At 41.1% G+C, this 27,052-nt stretch overlaps 1 long non-coding RNA gene across 1 annotated transcript in view; it reads right to left on the reverse strand.

Annotated features, from left to right (window-relative positions):
* LOC133273328 (uncharacterized) overlaps positions 1-27,052 on the reverse strand; it is a 518,549-nt gene that overhangs the window by 139,848 nt on the left and 351,649 nt on the right. The window contains exon 3 of the long non-coding RNA XR_009744742.1: positions 21,007-21,136. This is a non-coding gene — a long non-coding RNA (uncharacterized LOC133273328). The remainder of the gene's footprint in view (positions 1-21,006; positions 21,137-27,052) is intronic.

Here is a 27,052-nt window from a genome sequence, read left to right on the forward strand (position 1 = left end):
AAAGGTAGTTCATAGAAGCCAGATGGGGAGGCCAAGAATCTGGCAAATATCCCTTTCCCACATTTCTCCTAAAACTCAAAATAAATCTGAATCTCTCTGACATTTGAAGAGAAGTCTGGCTATTTCTTCCCACATTATGTTTTCTTTTTGCTCGCTTTTGCACAGGGTCTTACGGGAAGCAGAGCCTTGTGCCAAAGTAATGCAAGGAGGCAAGCTGTGCTGATAATTTCGGAATGGCCCCCTTTCCTCCTGAGATATCCAGCCCAATGCCATGTACACAAGCAATGCAGAGGGCAAGACTGACTGGTGTGCTCTGGCTATGCTGGCAACATAAGGCAGCCTAAACCTCGCTCCACTGGCCAGCGCATCCGGATTTGCAGCTGCTTTGTATCACCAGAGTGAAGCAAAGCTGCCAGAGCATCCCAATGAATCTGGCTCCTGTAGTTTGCAGGAATTCAGCGTCAGTTTGTGAACTAATCAGCATTTTTCCAAATCAGACCTCCAAATCTTTTGAGAATCACTTATCACTGTAAACCAACATGTCTGTAGAAGAGATTTGTCAGAGGACACACACGGAGGACTTTATCCAGCTTCAGAAGCCATATGAATGAATAGTTTTACCATACCAAAGCACCTAGCCTTAAAGAAGAAAGTTAGCATTCAAAGTGCTGCTGTATTTTGGACTGTGTCAGTTGACAAAATAAACATAAGTAATAACTTCTGGTACTTAACAGAGAGATTTTTTTCTGATGTCTGAGAGGAGCAACACAATTCAGGGCATTTCACTACCAGTGAATCTCTAATGAGCGGGTAGTGGGAATGCCTGCCACACTGACTGTCAGGGGATATCAAATCTGCTCGCTCCTGACTCAGTAATTACCCACCAAAAATGTAGATCAAGTGGTCATCACCCAAATTAGTACCTGACAAAGATTACTTTGGGAAAGGCTGTCAGCTAAGAAACAGGAAATGAGTTGTAAAATATTATTAAAACTTGAAAATAACAGCTTGAAGGTATGAGCCACCATTCAAGCACACAATGGAGCGAGTGTAGCAAACAGGGCCCATGTGGGGAACTGAGCAGAGAGAAGGGTTGATGGCTGGGGACTTGTGAACAACAGGGGAGTGATGCACGCTGCCATGTCCTCACCCCGTTCTGCTTCCTCCCATCAGACCTGGCACATTAATCTTTAAGCCCTGCTGTAGATCCTGCTGAACTGCACTGATCTGGCATTCAGAGAGCCATGTCGGGTAGCTCAGCCTGGGATGGGGATGAACAGCCCAAAAGTAAAGAGCTGGTTCTCCTTAGGACTTGGGAGAGAAGGTTTCAACGCACTGCTCTGCCTGCCACAAGCCTTCTCTGGGTGCAGCTGCAATCTCTCCATGCCTCAATTTCCTATTCACAAGCTGAACATGTCTCTATTTGAGAAAAGAGCTGTAAGAGAATTAATTTCAGTAACTGGAACAAACTACAGCCCACTCAAGTTACAATAAGTGCTGTATATTGACAAAACTGAACCCAGGCCATTAAAATCATGCAAGAAGAACAAAGCAAGGGCTGACCATTGTTCCCCATGTTCCAGCAACAATTCAAATATGAAACGGACGTGGTGATGATGATAATAATAATCACCGTATGATGCACATTTCAGTGCCAAATACTTTGCAATTAGCTGCAGGCAGCACCGTGGGTATGTCAACCATCTCCTGGGAAAGGTGGCGACCAACTGGCTCAAAGCAAACTCAAATAACAGTTGTGGGAGCAAGGTTATTTTAGTGGTTTTGCTCCTGGAACCTGAGCGCAAACCATCAGTCTTACTGCAAGGGGACTCGTAGTATATTTCCACTTACCCTGGCTGGGCAGCAGTTTTGTTTTGAAAGCCATGGCTTAAACTGGGAGGTGGGAAAGGAAAAATAGCCTCTTTTCAGTGAGCAACATAAATCAATCTCTCCCTCCTCTCTTTTGTTTTTTTGGAGGAATATAGATAAGGCTGAGTCAAGTCTCCCAGTACCTGCGTCTCTATTTCCTAATCAAGTCTACTTCTCTGCACCGGAGCTGACCTGTTTGTAGCCTTTAACAGCCCTGTGAATGCTGGATGAGAGCATCAGTGCTGGGTATCACTGGACATCGGAGGTCAGAGTTAGACGTTTGTTCCCACACCCCGTGGGAGGGCTCTCAGCAGAACACTTGGAAACAGCAACGCTTGGAAAGAAATCTGTACATTCAACAAAGACGGGCAGAGACCGAAACAAAACGGTAGAAAGAAGTTGTTGATTCCTTGCTTGCTAAAAGCCTCACCATGAAGTGCTTCAGCAGTCAGGATTAGGACTGGTGTTGCTTAAGATATTCATTAGCATTATGGAAAAGAGAGGGGAAGGTGACAAAATTTTCACAGGGTGAAAAAATATTTAGGTTACTCGTGATTGCAAAAGCTTAGAAACCTTTGCCAGATGCGCAGCACAGAGACAGATGAAATTCACTGTTCATAAATGCAAGGTAATGCATATTTGAATGAGTAATTCTCAAAACTCATGCACGGGGCTAGGCTGTAAATTAACCAACCACTTGGGGAAAGGAGAAAGAGGAGGAAAGATGTGCCACTCTGGAAAACTCAATGCAAAAGCCAAAGTAGTGGAAGTAGCAGTCGAAAGACGAGTAAATCTGTTGTTGGACCCTATAAAGAACAGGATGGAAATCACTACTTCAAATACTACGTCACTGAATTACTGGATGGTGTATCTTGTCTGAAATGCTGTACCAGGCTGCATTCAACTCATCTCAAAGAGCCATAAAGCTGAAATAGAAAGGGGCAACAAAAATGATTAGTGGTAGAAGAAAAGACCGGGAAGATTGGGGCTGCTTGGTTTATTGAAGAGAAATAAACAGGGGACATGAGAGAGTTAATGAAAGTTACAGAGAAGATCAATTGCCTGTTCCTAGTTTTCTCTCCTCCTAATGCAACAATGTGGAAAAACAACATATCTAAAAAGCAACAAGGAAAATATTCTTTTACACAGTTCATAATTAACCTATGGAACTGATTGCCACAAGACATCCCACTGGCTAAGGGCTTAATATGATATAAAATAGTTTAATTTAGATGCTTATGTGAATAATGAGGACATCCTAGCTAGGATTAAGATAAATATCTTAGAAAGGCTGAAACCCCTAATGCTTTGTGACAGAAATGAACCATGGGCTGACGGAGGCTGGAGGGAAACATCCTCTTTAGGCAGTAAAGAATGTCTTTCTCTTCCCTTGAGCAACTTGGTACAGAGCGTTCCTCAAAGCTGGATTTGGGGCTGGAGAGGCTGACAGTCCAGTCTCACCAGGCTTGTCTAAAGCAACATCGCTTTGCACCGACCTGAAGTCGGCATCTCCATCGCCTTCACTAAAGCCAGGATTTCAGACCTTGATTTTGGGAACAGTGCCATGCACTGTGGTGACTAGGGTAAAAGAATTTGGGATATGAGACTAAGAGTGACACAGAGTAAATTAATACCAACTGTTGGGTATACTTCAGAGGGGGGAAAACAGTGTCTTCTACTTTATGTTACCAAACCTGTCCAGACTTTGGTTTCCATGCTCATTTTGCTCAGCAGCTGTTAACATCACATTCACACAAAGGTACAAATAAAGCTCTATAATCAGTTAAGGTATCAGAATCCCGACAGTTTCCAACGCATCTATCCCAACCTCTGAGAGGAAAAAAAAGGGGGAAAACAGTTCAGTAATGATAAAAGAGAAAAGCTATTGCTGCCTAAATCCCTCTGAATGGGAGCCTGATCTCGCGGGTACACTTGCAAAACCTGATCTGGAGTTTCAGAAAAGCTTCCTGTAAGAATCACTTTGTTTAAACCATGGCCCACCCAAGTACAAACAGGGTTTTTCTTCCCTCCCCTTTACAACTACCAGTTAAGGAAATGTGTGCTGTACAGAACTGAATCTGATTCAATGATTAATATGTAAACAGAATTTGACTGGCTCCTCTTTTGTGCTTATCGCCAAGATACAATCTGGCACAACAGTTTTGTTTGATAGACAGCCCTGGCCTCTGCTTGTCAAGTAGCCAATAGAAAAGAACATTATTACTGTATAATCTCGAATTAGGCTGTAAAATAGTTCAATTGTGTGACACACACGATGAGAAGATTTGAGAGTTCTCCCATGTTTACACAATTAGCACTGCATATTTGTTAAATGAAGGTATCGCTATCACCTTTATTACCATATCCCTCCTCCTCCACTGCACCGCCTGCTTCTTGTATAGCCTCCCATGTCTTAACTTTTCAAAGGCGACCGTAAAAGGAGCCTGCATCTCTGTGAGGATTCTCCTACTTCTATGCTATTCCAATAAAAGGTATCAGAATCCCCACCCTTTCTCACAGTGCTTCAAATAACACAGCTGCTGAGGTGCAACTCAAGGAAGGAAAAGAAAGCACAAGAGGGAAATGGCCTCAAAGACCTGACTTCAGGTGTATTTAATCCTTCCACTACTGGTTTAAAAGTATTAAGTAGCCATAGGCTATCCCTGGGTAGAAAGACGGTTCAGTGACATCCCTTTTGTAAATATGTAGCTGCTCAGCCTCCTCCTAAACTCCACATTGAAGTCTGCTGCTTTTTCAGATTAATTCAGTTTGAATACTGCTGACTGTCTGTCACTACAGTCATATGTCACTGGTAGCAGCTCAGAAAGCCTAACCCCCTTCTCTAATGTCACTGCACACAATTCATTTTTAAATGCAGTGTAATAGTTTAGGAATACCAGTAAAACAGTGGGGGGACAGGCATTTTCAATTTAAAGGGTGTGTAACACCGTTCATTAGAGTGCATTAGATGAGCCAAACATGCTTCCTTGAGAGGGGCACATATGGTACAGGTGAGACTTGCAATAATATAGTTCCAATAATTACCAAGATGCTTAATAAGAGCAGGGTAGTTTTAAACCAAGGGGCAGGTTTTACCAAGAATGCTGTTTAATTGGGTGATCTTTCTCAAAGAGCTTGGTACTGCCTAGAACTAAAGCATCTAAATCCATCCCAGAATAACCACAGCCACAAACCCAGGCTCGGATTCTGCTCACCCTGCAGGACCGCATCAGAGGTTCGGCTCAGTGGATGCAGATGTTGGAAGCAAGCCGGGAAGAGCTGCGGAGAAGGTCACAGGGGTCTGGCTGCAGGACTCTGACTGGGACCTGCTTCTACAAAGACACACTTGGCTCTAAATTTACACTTCCAAAATGTTTGAGACTTATACATATAATGAAACCCAGACATTTTATGACCCCAGCTGTGCTTTCCCCAGCTCCCCTACAGCTTCATTCTTGTTAAGGAGATGGCAGAATAGATGGTAGATTTAGGCTGTGCAAGATAGGCACGCTGTCCTCGCAAAAAAAGCCTGATTCATTTCAAAGCAAACATGAAGCACTAAGCAGCAACCCGACCCAAAGAACTTCTAATACGTGGACTAATCTTGCCCAAAACTTCAGCTTTCTGATTTAATTCCAAGTGCAATAATAAACACACTCCTCTGTTTACAGCTCCATAAATAGTGCCTTGTGTTTGCTGAAACAATGCAGCTCTGGGCTGTCTCTGTGATCGTTTATTTTATATCATCCTTTAGTTGCCATTTATTTACATTTCTGGAAACAGCTACCCCATGAAACAAATGGCCTGTTTTGTTAAGTCATGGTCAAGGATGTTTCCTTCAACTTATCACATCTAGAAATGCCACAGACAGAAATGCTTTCAGGCTATTTGCTAAGAAAACTAACATAAGCTCCTTATCAGAAAATATTACATTTCCCCAAAAGGTGAACTGTTCTGTCAGTTTTTCAGGCCATGTGAAATTCCTTCTTTGCTATGACAGGTCACTGAACAGAAGTTGATGGCACGCAGTGGTCGCCCAGAACGCAAGCCAAAGCCTTCAGCTACACATGACTGCAGGTAGTGGCAGAGATGCAGCAAGCCTGTTCCCTCTGACACATCTAACCTGAGGGTTATATCCTGGGTTGAGGGCTTTTGTTGTTTGCTTGGGGTTGGTTCAGGACTTTCCCCCTCCCTTTCACTTCCCTCCTTAGGATGCATCCACAAGCAATGCAGATGCAGCGCTGAGCTGTGTGTGCCAGCTTCTGGTTCACACCCCAGGAGAACTGCCCCCTTCTAGACCTCACATGCCCTTATCTATTCCTACTCACTATAAGTAAGCCAAAAGAGGAGCTATGTCACATTATTTCTGGTTTCTGGAGTGTTTTCTGATTTTTCAGCCTACTAAAACCAAAACAGAAGCAACTACAGACTCACAATTAGAAGTTTAATGCAAGACATAAGAGTTCAGATAGTGTAGTTGTATTCCTCGACCGAAGCAGCTGATTTCCAGGTAGGGTTCCACAAGTTATAAAGGCTGCTCATGTTCCTATGAGCTGAGAAAAAGCCCCCCCCACCCCGGGATCAACACTGTGCATGCTTTGTGTTACACACATCTGCATTAAGCTTATGAACCTTCAGGAAAAGCTCTCCATAATGAAGGTGAGAGCTCCAGTTGGCAAAACACTGTCATTTTGTGGTGGTTTAGAGACTGCAGAAGAGGAAGCTGCTCTGCTAAATCCTGATGCACTGGCACATAGGGCCGTGTGACAGCACAGAACACACAGGCACAATTGATTTAAGCAGGTTTCCCCTGTGTGCTTGCAGAGATCTGCTAGATGCAAGGTTTAAGATACAGACAGACTGGACATTAATAGACAAGGAGAAATCCAAAGGAACAACTGATGAGACCTCTTTTTTTTTTTCCAGAGAAACTACTGTTTTTAATCTTTTCAATTCGATTTTTTTTTTTTTTTCCCTGTCTGTCTATTCAAGTTCAAAACTCATTTCTTCTATTTTCAGGAGAGTATTTTCACTGTGCAATGATGAGGGGCAGTAAGAGATAAAGTTTGAAATAAAAGCTTTACTAGCTGCCATCCTTTGGTTCATTCGTGACTCTCACTACGTTGCCCTTTCTGCCAATTGTTACCTGTATGCTGTTAGGGATTTACTGCTGCAGAGGTGCAGCCAGACAAGGCATTGTTATATCCCACTCTCTCTGCATTATCACCAGCTCATCTTACGCATTTATTACGATTTATAAAGACATAAATGCCCTTTTGCTCCGGCCTCACCCTAAGGAGGGCCCATTAAAACACCCACTGTTTTCCTGCTGGCCTCCTCACAGCAGACAGAGAAAAGGCAGCACTGTGACAGGAACTGGTCATGGCTTTGCTGGCGGATATCAGGCTGATGACTTCCAAAATCACAGCCAGCTCATGCTTAAATAGGCTCCTCATTTTCCTTGCTGGGGCTCAGGGGTATCAGAGCCACCTTGGCTGGGTCACAGACAACAGCAGAGAGGTGATTATGTGGGTTTGTTAGAACTTTCCCTTTTGCATCACCCACTCCCATTTCAGGAGAGCAACAAACACCCTCTGTTACTAGAATAAATGTCCACTGCAAGATGGGAATTAAAGAGGCTAGTGTTTACAGGAGCACTGCTACTTGATGCCAAAAATAAGTCTGATGTTCCTATTCAGGAATAGGAAATAACACTCTGAACAGGCAAGTCACTCCCCGATGGACTTCCTTTGAATTTTCTCCAAAGGCTATTTCCCTTTCCTAAATGTGGGAAATACTTCCTGTCTGCGAAGAAGCACAACTCGGACACCGAGAAGAAAATTAATAAAACAAACAAAAAGAAAACAAACAAAAGGACCTTTGTTCTGGAAAGAAATGGCACCGGCAACGCTCAGGAAGCATAAAGAAACCCAACGGATGGGAGAATAGACAAATCCTAAATAGATTTCATGTAAGATGATGAAAAGTGCTTCCTTTGGCAACATGTGAAATGGTGAGTCAGAGATATATCCCTTTCCTTTTGGTACTGCTGCTTGTAGTTCATGAATAAGTAAATGATTAAGAACACTTCAGCTTTGGCATTATCAGATATATTACCTGTCTCTTGTTGTTTCAATCATGCCTAGAGCTCTGACCAGTGTAGATGTTCTCTATGGCTTCAAGCTTTGCTCAGCTCCACTGAGCAGCAGGAGACATTTCAGAGTCCCCCAGACTCAATGCTGCACCTGATCCGTATGGATTTATAGACCACTATCTTTAATCGAGACATTCCCCACTCGATTCCAAGCTGGATCCATTTATACTCACTACTCCAGCGCTTGCCTGCACTTCTGTCTGCGTGTACTGCTCAGCACCAGTGATTTGGATTGCAAAGAGTAATCTATTAAACCTGGAAATTTCCAAAACAGCACCCAAAAGTTACCATACGTGGATGTAGACCATGGGAAGAAAAAATACCTTTTTACAACATCTATAAAACCCTGATTATAATAAATGTCTGCTTAATTAATACATCAGGACATAAAGCCATTTATTCTCCTCTCATTTGCTATCATTCTCCCTGTTCAGATTTAATAATGCAAAGAGGTTGCTCAGATGCCAAACGGTAAAAATAATAAAAATACATTCATCATTGATAGGAAAAGCAGCAATAGCAGCAGTGCTGCCGGCACAGAGAACACAGCCCAATTCCTGAACTGAAATCCAAACTGCCTTTCACCCCCAAATCTCCAAACCGTACAAAGAAATCTCTGCTATGATAAATAAAGCAGCCTGGAGAACAGTGAAACAAGTGCCCAGAATAACCATTATTAAAATATGCACACTATAGTGGGGGGGGGGGGGAGGCAGAGAGAAGAAAAAGCTTTCAAAATGGTTAAATTCGTGAGGGCTACAGAGCCTCAAATTGAAATTATCTCACTCTGCACTGATAAATAAAGTGGCTCTGGTACCTAAATCATGACACTAACTATACGTTTCGATTTTTTTAAGTAGTGATTAGGTGGATACTCAGGGGAACCTACCAGCCTTCACAGAGATAACAGACTCAACTTAATATCAACTTAAAAAGAGACTTGAATTCTAACCAATCTCATGTAATGAATTGAAATTCTATAGCTTTCAGAGGTAAAAAAAAAACCAACCCAACCCAGATAAAAAAGCGATGTGGCTCCATTCTCTAACTTGCTGTCAGGAAATATAATTTGTGCTCTCGGTGATTCACCTAGCTCATATGCAGCATGCAAATTTATTTCCCTAATAATCAGACCTGGAGATTGCCCAAGAGGATTAATAGCATCATTCCTTATGACCGCCAGGATATTATGCACCTCTGACATGGAAAAATTGTGTTAGTTCTACAGAGAAAACGCAAGGATATTTGTCCTGCTAGACAATATAATAGGCTGGTGCATCATCAGATTACAATGTCATTTCAAAAACCTTGAATACAAATAATGTACAGGGGGGGAAATGTTGGTACAACCTCCCTTAATTCAGTAGCCTTGAATTCACATGTATTTTTTGCCTGTGTTTTTTTTTTCCTCCCCTCTCCCCAGTCTAGTCTGTAGAACACTGCAAGAAAAAGGCACAGGTATTTTATACTAAAACCATATCTTTTTGTTTGTTCTTATGGTTATTTTTTTGAGAATAGCCTACATGGACACTGCAGGATAAAGTAACATAAAAATCCATGGTTTCCAGTTTTTTCAAAGAGCTGAATACACCCACAGCTCCAGTGTACTGTATTCCATATGTGAATACAGAGCAATTTATTTGCACAATTGCTTAATTTTGAGTCGCGAGTCAAAGCAACGCGTTCTGCAGGCACTGGTATTCACCGAGGGAGAATTTTAATTTTGGAGCTCTTTTTTAAACAGGTTGGTCAGGAATTGTCTAAAAAAAGCACAGTTTCCTGCTGTACTTTAGCCCAAAGAACACTGCCTCAGAGACAAGGCAAAATTTCATTACTATGCGCATGGGAGCAATAAGATTAGCTCCTATTGCTGCCCCTAAGGTGGAGCAGCAGGAGGAACCAATGGGACGATGCTAATGTGTATGTTAATAGTATTCTCCTCGAAGAAGTTGGGATAATTAAACATGTACCATCTCTTTAAGACAGAACTGCACACATTTTCTTCGGATGGGTGTTTACAAGATTTCCAATTTCAGGTCACAGCCATTTCTGAGATTGCTTAAGAAAGAGATGGGAATAACTTATCTTATTCATGTATTCAAAGAACCTTATAAAATGTGCAAAACATAACAGTTTTAAGGGGCAAAACATACATCTTGCCTTGACAGACCTGCTTTGTTATGTGGAAGTGTTGTACACTGACCTAATATATTGAACATTTTTAGCTAATACACCTTGTAGGAACCAGCCTTTAATGTGATGGATTTTATAGTATCTCATTAGGGTGTGTTTATATAACCTGATACTAAACACATTTTCAGATTCATGTTCCTTATTAAAATTGTGAGCTGTATTGATTTTTAGTTGAACAGCAACAGCGTCATTTTCCTATTAAGAAAGGCTGCTCTGAAGTTCTTTTCACAGATCACAACTACCGTGACACAAACAGCGCCCGTAGCTCTCATCTTTCTTTACAGCCCCAATTAGAAGAATGAGGATGTGTTACCCCACCTGCTTTGCTATTGGGTGAGCAAATCTCTGCCTCCACTTAGAACGCCAAAAAGCATTTTTATTCATTGGGTTGAGGGGTGTTGGCTTTAAATACACACTCGTGACAAGCCACCGAATGGTATTTATATTTTTCCTTATAAAGAACTGGGTGTTTTTAAAACCAAAATACCTTAATGCATCTGCTTTTCAAGTTTCCATAACAAACTGAGTAGCTATAGCGATGTTTACTCTAATACAACAAACACCAAAACTCAGCATTGTGAGCGGTGTGAAAAAAATAATGACTTTCACATCCTAATGTCTCCATTTTGTAAACCAGTCTTCAAAGGTAAATCTAATGTCAGCAGTAAATAGAGTGGCTCCAATATTTCTCTGAGGAGTCATGGGGAAATAATGATCTTTGAGGCACTGTAAATAGTTTAAATTATTGGAAAGTCCTTGTAAGAAATGAAATATGAGAATTAAAAAGAAATAGAAACTCCACTGCTTTATTGTGAAGTTTGGGCGTTTGGAGGGAGCCTAAATTTTAAATGCAAATATTTAGAGAGAGAAATTATCACTTCGGAGACAAGGAAATCATACACTTATTTCTGACTCTTATTGATTTAATGAACAGTTTGTTAATATAATGCCATTTGAGAAACGAGAAACAGACATAGAAGTGAGTAGGTGTTCATTACATTCCTGCATTCTTAAAATCCACCTTTAAGTCTTCAGCAGGGGGAAAGGCTTCAAACTAAATTGCAGCCTATAGAAAGTACTAGATTTAATACAGCCACTTGCACGGTTTCAATGTAACTACACCTGTTACTTGTGTTCCAATACCACAGGAGCAGTTTGAGAGGCTCAGGGCATTGCTATATTTAGCCTAAGAAATTTGAGGTCTGAACTGGTGCTCAGAAAGCAGATTTCCTTTTACTTTGCCCCCGGCATGCTAATTCGCTCTTAAACATTACAGTTGTGTCAATGACTTACTTCCATAGTCGATTATTATCCTGGTGACTCTCCCAGCTCATCAACTCTTTTCGAAACCATGGCTAGCAGTGACTTGGAATTGATGTATGGAACAGAATTATTTGTGCAAATCTCTTTTGTTTCTTCTTAACCACAGAAATGGGTTAATTCCTTTAATCCCCAAAACGCCTTCAAAAAAGAATCTTGATTTACCAATGTATTTTTAATCAATATTAGGCTGAGCTTTGAAAGTTGACAATTCAGCCAATGTAAGACACTACACCGAGAGAAAACACTATTTTATACATGTCCTTTTAAGCATGCTGAAAACGCCTTCATCTAAAAGACTTTGTTAGCTTTATCAGATCCAAGGCTCTTCTGTTTGAGGTGTAATTATTTTACCATTATTACATGCAGGGCTTTTAACAGAACAGTCGTTCCCTCTATTTAAGCAGTAAGTTTTATAATTTATTACATCTCTTTGGTCGTCAACTCACTATACAAACAGTTGGTCACCAGTGACCAATTACATTAAGGTTAAGCAACATAACTTTAAATTAGAAATAAGCTAATGTATCTTCATCAAGGGCCTGCTGTGTTTTCAGTGCTGTTTATGAGATGATACTAAATGTGGATATGGAGCACGCTCACTGGGACCAATTCCTATCGGCCTGAAAACGGGAAAGTCTTGAGCCTGCTCAGGTCCAGAGCTAATTAATGGGATAACATCTGCTTTACGCATTCTGCTGTAGTAATTTCTATCAACTTCGCTGTGAAGATGCATGGGAAACTATCAGAGAAATAAGTATCTATGCTGAACCATATTAATCTGTAGTGAGTCTGAAAATGGGAATTTCAATTCTCCCATTACCCAAGGGATGGGCAGAGGCGGGGAGGAAGAGGGCGCAGGGCTTGTTTCCTGGCTTATACAGCTTCTGTGTTCATAGCATAGGATATATATTTAGTTCCGTTTGCATGCACATGCTTGCATAGATACATGCTATTCAACTGCATGTGGGCTTGTTTTGTATGTGAGCTGGTGGGTTTTTTATAAGCAAGAACGCAGCAGCAGATGAAGATGACCACGCTCCTCCTGCAACAATTAATTTTATACAGGAAGATGGTTAAGTGGTTTTATTGCATTACTTAAAAACACAGCATGAATCGCTAAGGAAAAAATACAATGCTGTAAAACAGGCTTCAAAAGTGAAAAGCCCACTTCATTTTAGCAGCCTATGTACAATGAATGGTGGTACGAAGGGCCAGGCACCTATCCGGATTTGAGATTGGAATAAATATGGCATGAAGGGAACACTCACCCCCATAAAATAAAGGGAAAAAGGAAAAATCAGACTCTTTTTCTGCAAACCTCAGACTTCCACATCCAGGCATCCCCTCACCATACTTTTACCTTTTTTGTGCAAAAATTACCGGGCAATTTTAATTACAGCAAGATGCTTAAATCTGCATTTTGCTCCTGAGTTTTTCCTGTAGGGCACAGGTTCAGACTGCTGCAGAGGGACATTATATTTTACACATGTATGCCATTGTCTGTCTGTGCCTACATGTAAAATACATGAATGCACTGTAAAAATGTCTCTATGGTAAACGCACATATGTGTATGTTCATATAGGGCATGCGTCTACCTAAAACCACACACAGATATGCCTGTGTGTGTACACACAGAGACAGATAAAAAGCCAAAGCAGAAACAGGTATGCACCAGCAAATGTCTGAGTTCACAGTGGCAAAACCAGAAGAAATCATACCATTTTCTTGATATTATTATTATTATTGCCTAAGCTATGATTTACAGGTTTAATTCTTTCAAGCTAATGCATACGAATGAATCGCATATGAACAGAAAAAGAGGAGGGAGGGCCTTAGAATAATGAAATTACATTAACAGTCATTCACCTTTACCTAAGAGGTTATGAGTTCATATGTCAGCTCGATGGAATATTTTCCATCATTTGTTTGCCATTGTGTACATTATTTGTTTGCTACAAGGTATTGAAATATTGAGGCTATTGGGAATTAAATGCTTATTTGACTAACAATGCTGATCTGGAAATTAATGGCATAAACCATGGAGTTTTCTAAAAGGCTGTCACTCAGTTTTACGTAGGGAGATACTACTGAGACAAGATTCAAGGTCTTTCAAAGAACTCTTTAAACATCTCAGGATTAAGGGAGGAAAAATATTACTTAGATAATACTTTTAACAATGATATAATTGCGTAAAGTCCTGAAATGAAATAGTGTTTGCTTCTGTCACATGCAAACTGCACAATGAACCACAAGGGTACATAGCACATGCAGCAGCCAGAGTGGCTTTGTTTTCAACTTGGGTCTGTGTGTGTGTTTATGGGGAGTCTGGAGAGTGAAGGAATGGGATTTACAGACCTACATAATGCACAATTCTGATGTTTGAGACCAGGAAACACATTTGGTTTTTAATTTGCTTAAGCACACAAGATGGTCAGCTTAAGCTTCACCACTGTAGCAATACTCTGATTTGTAGGTAGGATTAATAGAAAGCACACGGTCACTGTTCTTCTCCCTTCTCCTGATAATGTGCCACGAGGCAATACAAGGAGAATCCTCAGTTCTGTTAGTCTATGTACCCTGCCAATGTTATTTGAACCCTTATTTTCCTTAAGGGGCTCATTCAGCTGTCCTAATATGTACACAGTGATAATATAGTCATACCCATCATAAAATACAGCTTCAAAATGATAGTCAGCTTAGTAATAATGCAGTGCTGTGCTGGAGTGATTGGCAACTGTTGATCCAATTATATAACTGGTGGCTTCTTAAAATTCAGGGATATGAGATTGATATATAATGTGCTGTAAAGTGTAAAAGAACTGGACAGGAAATAAGGCGGGTTGAATTTTTGAGTGCTTTGATCAAATTAGAACCAGGTTGATGAAAGGAAATGCCTTGGGTTCTCTGCTTGAAGTTTTGTGTTATACAAAAGGCTCTTGAAATGATCAATTTTGCACATGTCACTCAAGAAGTTTAGAGCAAACTAGTCTGTGTCTGTGCTGGCGAGAGTCTCTGCGATGGATCACTTACATTACCACTGCACAGTGGACACAGAACCTGGCAGATGCTCAGAAATGAAAGCGATGAGCCAAAGGAGGGGCAGTCACAAAGCACAGGAATACCCCAAGTTTGCAGGTTTGTTTTCTAGCCTTGCACAGCCTTGACTTTGACTCAAGAAACCCAGATCAGGAAAGACAGAAAAGGGTCATCTGGTAAATCCCCCAGAAATAAATGCAGGATTATCTTTGCTGCTGCTCTTTTAAGCATTTATCTAGCTAACTCACTAACTAGCTTTCATCCATTGTAACCCTCTGCCTGTCCCCTGCTTTTAAAACAGCTACTATTATTTATGAAGTGCTGTAGATGTGCAGTGAGAAGCACAGGGACTTTTTGCTCTTATATTTCCTTGAGGACAACTTAAAAGGAGAGAAAAAAGAGCGTATGAAAAGGCACCTTGCAGGTAAGGCTGTGGTTCTTCTGTCGCTTGGTCTGTCTCTGAAGAATGACTCCATAGTGGTTAGGCCTGTATGAGACACAACCTCTCTGGTACTTTTCTGGGATCAATCTCTCTGTACTATATGCTACTCAATGTAGCGATTTAAATCCCACAGTTTCAGTCTTAATGCATTAACATTTCAGCACTCCTCAAATACATCCTGGAAATTGGTCTCCTCCTTACAATTCTTATCCTCAAAATCAGGAATCAGGCAAGATGTGAAGAGAGGCACCCGAGTCCAGCATACATTCACACCTCCACCAAATATGTAGTATGGTCATTTACTAATGAATACACTCGAGGTGGGGAGAAGAAGAAGAAATAGTAAAGAAACAGTTGTATTCCTAAACCAGAGTACAACAAAATTCCTTGCGACACCCACTGCAACAGAGGAACTACTGAAGGAGCCAGCGACATTAAAGCCTGCTGAATGTCTGCTGCCCTCAGGACAGTACCTGCACGGAAGCTCTTTTGTTTTGGCATAATTCCCTCTGCAAGGAATGCCTCCAGAAAACAGGGTTTCCAGAAATAACATTATGGGATGGGGAGCACTGAGGGATCGGTGCAATAACCTTCACCTAGGCCTTCCAATTCGCTTTTGTGCGAATTACATCAAATTGCGGTGGGTATTTGTGTTGGATGCAGAGGAGTTGAATAGCTGCCCATTTCTACACCAAAGCAGCTCTTTTGAAGTTGATTGGTGTTCCCCAATAACAGAAACACTGCACAGCATTGAAAATGACAGGACATCACAGTGCAATTTCACTAAAAAAGATGCATGGGGTATTAGATGAATAATATTTTTTTCTGAGTTCCCAGACTGGAGTTAGAGAAATGTCTTTACAATTTGTATGTGAGCTACTCTGCGACTCCAGTGGCAGCCATTCACGAGAGCACACACTAATAAGGTATCACTTGACAATACAGTAGAGTTCCATCTTTCCAGTTCTATTATCTGTGAAAGATACAGCTCCTCGTGCCAACTTGGTTGCACAGCAGTTGCATTTTGCTCTGCAGCCAAAAAAACCAAGGACCTGGCAACAGAGCTGAATGCTAACACACTGGGCCAGCAGACAGCAGAGTACGTGAAGGGGATGGCACTGCACGGGGAAGGAAGCTTCACCTCTAGCCCTGCCCGCTGGCTGACGGATGGTAACTTAACAACTACTCGGAAACAGACAGCAACAACAGCGCGAGATAGCGCTGGAACACACGTGAAGCATTCCCTGCACAGACACACAAGCCTGGCAGCCCTTCTCCAGTCCAGGAATGGGAATACTCCTCCAAAGGTGTCCCCCCCGGGCCCCCATACTGATGTGTTTATTCATTGTGTGGCAGAAGCACGGAGCTACTCGAGATGCGTATCAAGGAGAGGCACTAACCTGGGTTTTGGTTCTCACCGTGCTCCCTGAAAGCACACTGTCTCATGACAACTTGTTTTGTTATGAAAACATAAGAAACAGGACAGAATGAATACAGTTTGAATAATAGCTTATTTAAAGTATTTTCCATAACATTTGCTTTTTTTTTCCCCTTTTTGTTAGATCACACTTAATATGATTCCACGACATCAATGCTGGGGATGAAATTGAAAGCTGTATTCTTCTAAATGTGTTCCTCACATTCCATTTTTTACAGAGCTGCCAGGGGCTATTCTGCATTCCCACAACTGCTACAAATGTAACATATTGTTTTGCAATAAAAATTAGCTATAAAAGTGTGAAAAATGCCAGAGATCCAAATGTGAGAAACAAGAGAAGGGGGTACAGCTTTCGCACCCTTTTAGTGGCCATTTTATTTATTTTTCAAATGGAATAGACATATTTATAGCTACTGTATTTCAATTATCTCTAATTTCACACATTTGATGCAAATTCCAGACATTTTAATTGCAAATGAGAAGGGAACTTATTTTTAAAAGTGGAGCAACACAACATTTCAGAGCTCCATTTTAATTCCAAATTTATCTCCAGCGCTGTTAAGAAACTTTTAAAACCTCATTTACACAATGACTTAAAATTAGGTGCAATTTCCAACAAAAACAATAACAAAAGCCCTCCATGCCAATTAGTTGCGTGGCCCCAACCTTTGTTTCACACATTCTTAACTCTTTGCTTTTTAAATTGGGATTTTTAGGTAGGGGAGTTGAGGAAGTCGAAATGACATTGTTAACGGGTGACAACAAGAGTCAGCGATTTAATAGTATTGTCCATAAGTGATGAAAATTAATACATTACCCACCCTACTTTCTCTTCCTGTCTCCATGCCTTTGGTAACCTGGGGCATGGGTTATTAGCACAATCCGTGCTTAGCAGTCACTCAGGGGGAAATTCTTTCAAGAGCATAAACCACAACCTAGCCTTTGGCTGGGTAAAAGCTCCCACTATACATTAAAAGCCATAGTGACAAAGGTTTGTCTTTTTCAAGCAGTATTCCCAGTAGCTTACTCTTCCTGAACATTAATAAGCATATGGCCTTCAATGCTAAATAAAATGTCTGGCAAATTTAAAACCAGTTGAACTTGTGTTGGTTGTAAGCAGGGGCGATTTCCTAATGGATCCTAAGGCTTCAACTCAAACTAAGGGTCTGGGATGTGATCTGTGATGCTGGGTTTGAGCAGATGGCATGTGCTGCATGTGAGACACTTGATACCTGTTCAGTTCCCTAGCAGCTTTGGCCTCAACCAACCAGTAAGACCTGCTTTTTTGGTAAATACTGCCTTAAATTTTGCCAACCAAAGTCCATCATCTAGAATCACTATTCCCAAACCATAAAACACAGACTGGAAATGCACTCTCTTTAAGCGGAAGTACTGGCTTTGGTACTATGCTTTGCCCTCAAGCAGTTACCCCATTCCTTTCTTGTACTAAGCACACACTTACGTTGATGTACACATATAGAGGTTGGTATTCACACACTCAACCACAGGTCTGAAAACACACGTGTGCCTATGAAGCTTTCTAAGCTGTGAATCCAGTGCTTGACTTCTCACTGCCCAATGAAATAGATCTTTTAAAGGGCTAACTACTTACGGAAATGCATACAATAATTTTATTGTAAATGGAAATTTACTGTCTGAAACGTGGAGTTTTTCTCTGCTTTCTTTCTATTTGGTAATTTATTTAAATGCATTCAAAAATGCATTCAAAAAAACGAGACACAGCACTTTGGTTAAGACATCTGTATTTCAAACCAACATCTTCAGACCTGTGAGCGGTTCTGTTAATAGTCTCTTTATTTGATTAAGGTAATCTGCTGCTGCACTGTCTTAATCTTTATCCACTACCTTTTAATCAATCAATATTTTAGGGTTATAGATTTGGAAGGGAGATGATTATTTTGTAGATAAACTCTCTAGGCACTGCACTGACATGGTGTGGTTGCATATTTAATATCTTCTCTGAGCATTCACAACTCCAGCAATGGAAGAATCTGTCCAGACAAAAAAAAGTTAAACCTTCAATTTTCAAAGCTGTGTGCAGGGATTTGGCCACCTGACTCCTATTAATGTCAATGGAAATTTAGAGGTAAGAAAAGCAATGTCTTTTCTCTCAGATCATTTCTTCTTTGAAAGGAACCAGAGAACAAGAGAAAGGAAATGAAAAGCAACTTCGTAGCACAGGCTGAGACCAGCAAGGCCTGCTCTTGAGGCAGGAAGGATACAGAAGTAGAACATTTGTTCACTAAATGAGTGAGCATCTCCACACAGATCAAACCAGTAAGGTATGAGAAGTTCAGAAAGAAAAAAAATGAGATTTTGTGGGTTTAAAATGTCATTTGAATATACATTTTTTAATTTTGTTCAGCCAAAATTATCTGTTGCTTATGATATTAATTTTGCTGCAGATAAAATTAGTTGTCAGACCTCTGTTTATGGCCTAATTACCTTTCGAAAGGGAAAAAAAGAAGGGTAGGAGAAATAAAAGGAATAACAATAAAATGCAGTTATCTGCCTCCTAGGAAGGGGGAATTCTAAGGGATGTGTTACATGTGTGCACTCACTAACACCATGCATGTGTTTCACATACGTGAAACCAGGTTTGATTGGGCTCTTCTGCCACTCCGGGCAGAACAGCTTTGCCTGTCCTCATTTTGTGCCTGGGTACAGGCAGGACAGGCCAAACCACCCTCTGTTACTTCTAAATCACTGATAAATAACTCTCTTCTTGAAATATTTATCCACTTGGATTCCAGGTTTGGAAACAGGAAATCATTTTTATATTGCTTAGAAGCAAGTTCTAGGCATGCCACTGAAAAGCTGCAAGACTTGAAAACAAACAGACAGAGCCTCATGTTATAGTGCCACAGACATCAGAAACTAGCACAGTTTGGACTCAGTCCTGTCTCTGCATATTGCCTGATCCTTCAGCAAGGAGCAAGTATCAGAAAGCAAAATTAATAGCTTTTCCCATCACACTAATCTTAACATTTAAATCGATTCATACAGCATCATGTTAACCAAGTTGCAGCACAATGCCATCTAAACTATGCATATATATAGAGATATATATGTATACCTGGCAAAGCTTAGGAGCAGTGCATAGAGACAGTGAGTGAAACTGACCTCAGACAGAAGTTGGCCTTTGAAGCGTTCAGTGTAGCATTGCCGTGAGATCTGCCCAGCTCCATTTTTGACTGTATTTGACAAACAACAAAATTCTGTGTGTGCTCATTTCACAAGATGGAAACGTCTCTTTCGTGGTAGGAAAACTCCTGCTCCCTGGAAGTGATTCTAATCTAATGTGACATGCGGTATTTGTAAACGTACTTTAGTGTCCCAACCTATTTACAGTGTTTACATAAAACCCCCCGAAATCTCCACATTCCCTGAAAAGTTAATCCAGTACAAATATTGACTGGCTGTCAATTGAGCATTATTGACTTGCTCCGGGACTGTGCTTTATTGCCTTAACTGATGAAACTTGTTTTCTTTGCTAAACTTAATTTCTTTTTGGCCCCGTTTGGATGAAATACTATTTGCTAGACTGCACCTCTTCTACTCACTGCTCTGGGGCTGCCTCTTCCAGTTAGCTGGAGTGGTAGGACAGCCAAAGCACTTTGCTGTATGCAACAAGAGCTTGCAGAAGGAAGCCAATAACCTAGTCTGCATTTTACAGAAAGGACCTGTGCCAACACAGTCCTATTTCCTATAAGTATTTGACCCAGACCAGCTCCAATAGGGCATCTGCCCTCATTGCAACCACGTATGGCTGTACAGAGCAGTGTTTCCAGAGAGGTTTGAAGGGTCTATGAACCCTTCAACAGGGTCTGTAAAAGGTAACTATGAGAAACAAACTGATAAGAGCTCAAATCCCTGCAGTGGCAGTCTACACCTTCACTGGGAGCTGCTTCTTTCTTCTTCAAGGAATCCTAATATTCTAAATCCTGAAAACCTTGGACGTCTTTGCATCTTGTTAGCAGGAATGGTACAAGCCGATTTGTACTATTTGCACCAGAAACCCAAGTTCACGAAACACACACGCTCATCGTGTTTTGAACGCCCAAGAAAACATTGTTCATCACTTCATGTTTTAAAACCCATAGTCTCTATCTATAGCAAGATGGAAACCAAAAATAGCAACTTTCACAACATTTCGATTTTGCAACAAATTCCATCAAACATTTTAAGTTTTGACCCCCGGGTCAAGTGAGACTGACGATAAATCTGAGAAAGGATTTCATACCATTAAGCTGCAAAACCCAAAATCTATTATGAAAGATTTATCAGAACTTATAAAAGAATGAACCCAAAGCATTTCAGCCAGTTCAAGGAAGGTCAAAAGCGTGGAATGGCAGACAGGGAAGGCATCCTGAATGACCACAGCAAGCTATAAAGCAGGTATTTCTCTCTGATGTCAAAACAACATTTACGAAGGAATTTCCTCAAAATTCCAGTTAAGAAAGACACAGGAGGTTTACTCGTTGTTGCGGGGTTTCTTTGGAAAGGAATGTAACAGAGCAGACACTTACCCTCTGCAGGAGCACTATCTGCTTTTCCACAAGGGGATGCTTTTCACAACACGTACAACTCCAGGGCAGTATTTGGTGCAGAGACGGGATGGTGCCACCATCTGTTCCTTCTCCTGTCCTCACCAACAGCCTGGTGAAAGAGGAGCAAAGAAAGAAGAAATGGAGATATGTCATATTGCTATGTCTTCATTTAATATTCTTTATAACATTTTATGTCTAGCTCAGGTAATGAGACAGTCCGATTCTTTTAATGAAACATACTCAGATTACCCTTTTGGGAACTGAACCAAGTCATGACAGTTTTGCTCTCAGATTGCCAACCACACAGCAAGTTTCTTCTTGCCTAATTTGTTCATTCCTTTTTTATTTTAGCCCTTGCAAGTCACCTTTTCTACAAAAGTTCCTTTCCTTTTTAATGAAAGGCTTCTAATCATCTGACAAATGGAATAATCTACCTTATAACACCAGCTACGTTAAGAATGCACCAGCCCTCTGTTAAGATACTCTGGCTAACATGAATAAGGTTAATATTATAGTGAATATTGAATAATGTCAGTATGTTCATTAGTTCACTGGTTAGTAGGCTTTGGAGGCTGTATTTGTTGCTCTTAAAAAAAATAAATCAGTCTTATAGGGAATTTTGCTTTTTTAATAAAAAAGGGGCAGATTTATGATAAGATTTTTCTTCTTCTAACAAAACATGTTATCATTCAAATCCTGTCAAACGAATTCAAGGTCTCTAAAGCAGTTTAGCTAACAGGCTCCACGAGTGCCACAGCAGAGCCACCCTAAGTCCCAGTTTGAAGTGACTGTCTCCTCTGCTTTTCCTTCAGCAGCCCCCGTGCTGCTCACTCTCACCCCATGTGAGGAAGAAGAACAAGCACTGTGTCAGATGGCAAGAGAGCAAAGCAGCTCTGCCCCACGAACCAACCTGCTAGAGAGACAAACTGATGCAACAATGGCTCTCCTCTGCCAGATGTCACTAGGAGTTACCATTTCCCTCTAAAATGATATTTGGATATTAGATGCGAGATGGGAAAATCAGCATCTTAACTGGCCACTTCCTTTTCTAACAGCTTTAGCCACAGAAAATGAAATTCTTGATTTATCCAATAGGTCTGATATTATCCTCATCCCTGTAAGTATGCTACTGCGTGAGAAGTGATTGTGCATCTGCAATTTAAGTAGCTGATGTAACACCTGCAGTTCTACCTCCAGCAACACAAAGTCTGCTGCTTTGCAGCAGCAGCTCTACCAAATTCTCCCGTCCTGCCCCAGCCACAATGGTTTCCCCTCGCATGTTCTTCTGTGGGAAACATGTTCTGTGACTTTTCCTTCCTCAGACACGTTCCCCATGTGCTCAATCAGAACATGGAACATCCATGATTATTTCTTCAGGCACAAAGGAGGATTTGCTCCCGCTCTGACTCACGGCATCCACACGTTCACAAGTGCAAATACAACCCCAGAGCGCTCCACAACTGTCACTGGGGCTGCATGGTACCCTCAAGCTGCAAACCCCCAAATCCAGAGGTGTGCACACACGTGTTGTGTACACACATATGTGTGAGGCACACACACAGGGGCAGGATGGGGGCCATGGGAGGAGGGTGTGCAGCACAACAAGTCTGGCTAGCACTGGGTTTTTAAGGTGAGACACAGCCATTTAACATACAGATGGCATATCAGTTTACATCTCACACTGACAGTTCCTGCTTGGTTATAGCAGGAAAGGGAGAAACAAATTATAACAGAGTCAGAAAGCTCCTGAAAAGCAAGGCTACAGGGGACCCCAGATGTACTTGAACCAACCACAGTCACACCATCAGCATGAGGTGTAAAAAGTGCCAAAACAAGACGAAAACACTGACACTCCATATGTTAAAAAGCTTGGGTTTTGCTGCAGCCCAAAATCCTTCCCTCCCTAAATACCTCTGCCTAATAATAATCATCATCATCATAAAAAATAAGCCCTCAAGATCAAATAGTCAGTGGTATCTTAAAAGAAAAAAAGGAGACAGGCTTAAGAAACCAAATCCTTGTAATAAATAATATATTATGAGTTAAGGAGATGAACTGACAAAGTGGCACACCTCTAATCTCTTCCCTGCAACAGCAAGAAGAGCTGAATCACTCGCACAACATTTTTCTTTAAGCATGTTCAGGGATTGCTCTTACACTCCAGTTTCCCAAAGAATATCATGCTCTACTAATTTACCAGACTGACGAAGCTACGCACCAGCAGCAGAGTCAGTTCTGACCTGCAATACTATCTCATAAAAACAAAATCTCTGAACATTTTCGCACTAGAATAGAATTAACTCTTTCAGGGCAGGTTTAAATCAGGGATGAGAGAATTAAGCCATTTAACAGATGCAAACTCAATTCTCTCTTTGGGATTCAGAGGTAAGGCCCTTCCCTCACAAGGCTCTGATGTTCAATGCTAAGTTGTCAAGCCCAGCAGCTGTGGCAGCTTGCTGATGGTGCTGACATCAAGCTGATGTAAATTTTGCATGTGGCCCATGCAGCACATCAAGGGCCATCTCGCTCAGGATTCCCAGTTTTTCCTTTAGTTCAGACTTGAATTGACACCTTCACCTGAACAGTGATTTTAAATGAGAATCTATTCAAGATCAAAAAACATCCAGCAGCATGGTAAAGATGCTAAGCACATAAAGAAAATTAACTAGCCCATATTTCTAAGCAATAACATCAATGTCACCTTTCTATACCTTCAGCCCCTTTGTCTAATGTCACTCAACAGATTCCTACTAGCGTTGTGCAGCTCTTTCAGGCAAGGAAGGGGTAAAGTCCATGAACAAGCACTTCCCATATTACACCAGGCCCATACTCCTGTACCAAGTGCACATCCCTTCAGTTCTTCTTGTCTCAGCATTGCCATCTGGGGAAAAAAGGTATCTACAACATTCAGGACCCCAAAGTATGACACTGAAGTGCACCAGTTTAGGGAAGAATACATCTTCCAAGCACTAATTGTTGAAGGAGGGAATGCTTCTGGTGTAATACACCACACACAGACTGTATAATGGAAACTCAGGCAGCAATAGAGAACAAAAGGCTGCGTGACACAGTGTTTATTTTTAGAATGAGTGACAGTTTGGCATCCTGGTACGATAGGTGCAAACAGAACAGAAACTCGATTTTAACAGCCCAGAAGCTGGACAGATTTTTTTGCTGTTGCTGTTATGTAATTATTTCTAGTATGGTGTCAGCACACTTTCATGCCTGCATAAGCCTGGTATATGGTGATTGCACTAAAGGCCCCTGGATCTCCATAGGTCAAGCAGTGAATAATGAGAATGGACCTTGTTAATATTTGAATTAAGTCAGAAATTACTTTGATGTGAAGGTGGTAATTCTTCACTGTGAGGGTGGTGAGGCACTGGAATAGGTTGCCCAAAGAAGTTGGAAATGCTCCATCTCTAGCCGTATTCACAGACAGGCTGGACAGAGCCTTGGGCGATATGGTCTAGAGTGAGGCATCCCTGCCCCTGGCAGGGGGTTGGAACTGGATGATCTTAAAGTCCTTTCCAACCCTAACTACTCTATGATTCTATGATCTTTTCTAATCTGTTTTCCTAGTCCATGAAAGCATTCCAACTTGAAAAGGTAGAAGGAAAAAAAAAGACAAAAGAAAAACAAAATAAAAGAAACAATAGCGTTTTGTTAGCAATAAAGTAGCAAATTTCAAATTAATTCTTTTTGACATTGGTTGTTAGTATTGCAGAGATGTTTGAATGATGCAATGAACATCCGAAACAACTGTGCCCACACAATTATGTCTAAATGGAGTTGTTAATGGTCATCAGCTCAGAAGACCACACTGACACAGCTAAGGCTCATAATCCAAGTCAAACACACACGAGAAGGAGAACCAAGAAAGTACAAGAATAGAATTAAAGGATTAAGACAATTCTGGAAAAAAAGAAAACAAAAACAAACAAACCCCAAGTCAGTGGCAAATACAAGTAATTGGCTTTGAAAGTTTGACTTTGCTTCAATAGTGCTAGAGGCAATCGCAAAGAGAGTTTAGGAACAAGAACATACTGTAGACAATATTTGCTTGTAGCACAGTGTTTCTCTATTGAAAATCAACTCAGCAAATCATTTTTGCTTGGAATAGAGTTTTTTAGGTCCCACAGAATCCTCCAGCAGTCACCAACACTCCCAAAGTAATGTTCTTTTGCACTGATGGGATTGTCTCACACGGCACAAGAAGCAAAGAAATAAGAGGGCCTGGAATGGCAGCCTCATGCTCTACCCTCTGCAGCCAGAATTCATGCTTTTCCTCCTATATGACATAGAATCATAGAATGGTTCGAATTGGAAAGGACATCAAGATCGTCCATTTCCAAACCCCTGCCATTCGCAGGGATGCCTCACACTAGACCATGTCACCCAAGGCTCTGTCCAGCCTGGCCTTGAACACTGACAAGGATGGGGCATTCACCACTTCTTTGGGCAACCTGTGCCAGTGCCTCACCACCCTCACATCCCACACCTCTACACTTTCTCACTGCTGCTCATTTCCTTCCCCTACTAAAGTCTTTGTATCCTTCCCACACCTCACTCTCTTTACAGCAACCCTTTACTTCCCCGTCGTTCAGTTGGTTTATTTTCTCACCATAACAAATGCGGATGCCAAAACCACGCTGCAAACCTGTGCGAGTGACAGCTATTGCTGCTGGCAAAGGCAGGAACTGCAGTTAGATTTTAAGAAGATTAACACACACACACAAAAAAAGGAAGAAAAATAAAAAAGCAGGAGAGGAAAAGGGGGAAGACACCAGGGTTTTTTTTCAGCCCAGCTATTTGAGACATAATTGCAGTAATTTTGTCTCTCCTCAATCTTCTCACTAGGCAAGCTTACTAAGGGAGGCAGATTTCGAGTTCTTAAAAGTGCAATAATTCACACTTTTCTAGAAGAACTTTTATTAGGTTGAAATTTACACTTGACCGTTGCAAAACTCTAGGACAAGACCTAAAACCTTAAGGAAAAAAAGAAGTCAGGGGAAGAAAAACAGACAGACAAGGAAGATCAAACCATATAGTGCTGGGGAAAGGGAAAAAAAAAAAAAGGAAGACAAAGATTTGCACTTTGTCTGGCACAGTGTTTTCATGTTTTTTAAATTGTTCTGTATTTTCACAGCTTCAGCTGATATTTCTGAAATAGGGAATTTGCATTTTCTAGGTGGGGAACGCTGCCAAAGCTGTTAATCCCAGGCAGATGTAAAGTTGCACCACTATATTGTGATGTGGCTCCTTAAAAACAACTTAAAAGGCTAAAAAAAACCCCACAACAACAACAACAAAAACCCACCAACAAAACCACCACCCAACAACCAGCACAAATATTCACTAACCCATATGGTCAATAATTGCTATTTAATAGTCCTCCTATTACAAACCTAAAAAGCAGCAGCCAGAATTACCAGTAGAGTATTAATAAACAGGAATGAGTTAATAGTGCATAAAGACCTTCTAGTGGAACAGTGGGGGAGTTGAATATTCTTTTCTTAAGTCAGCTGTAAGTAATTACTACATGGTGTGCTTCTGACTATTACCATAACAGAGCAATTGGACGTGAAGAATGGATAATAGTATGGACATGGAGGTATTTTTAGTGTATCAGCAGTGAGGCAGGTAAATGCCCTACTCAGGCACGAACCTTTAAATAACTTTAAATAACTTTTCCTAATGACACCTCGCCTGAGCAGAATTTTGAACAGATCAATCTAATAAATTATTTAAAATAACTTTATAAAGCCATGTCTGTGATATGTAAATAAGGAAAACAGGGAAAAAAAAAAAAGCCCCTTCCCATGCAGGCATTAAGCAAGCAGCCAGCATTACAGTAACGACATAATTACAGGTTTTTCTCTGGTTCTTTCAGAGTAGTACCTTCATCTGTTTGACTGTGGACTCTGCTCTGCTCACTTCCACTGGCTGCTCAGGTGGGCGCTCAACTCTTCAAGGAAGAGCTGGAACTATGATTGCAGGAGTTGTGGCTTTCCTACCATTGAGT

The sequence above is a fragment of the Pezoporus flaviventris genome, unplaced genomic scaffold, assembly GCF_033815535.1.
Source record: "Pezoporus flaviventris isolate CSIRO_AGI_PZ_B2104156 unplaced genomic scaffold, CSIRO_AGI_Pfla_v1 ptg000031l, whole genome shotgun sequence".
NCBI classification, from domain to species: Eukaryota; Metazoa; Chordata; class Aves; order Psittaciformes; family Psittacidae; genus Pezoporus; species Pezoporus flaviventris.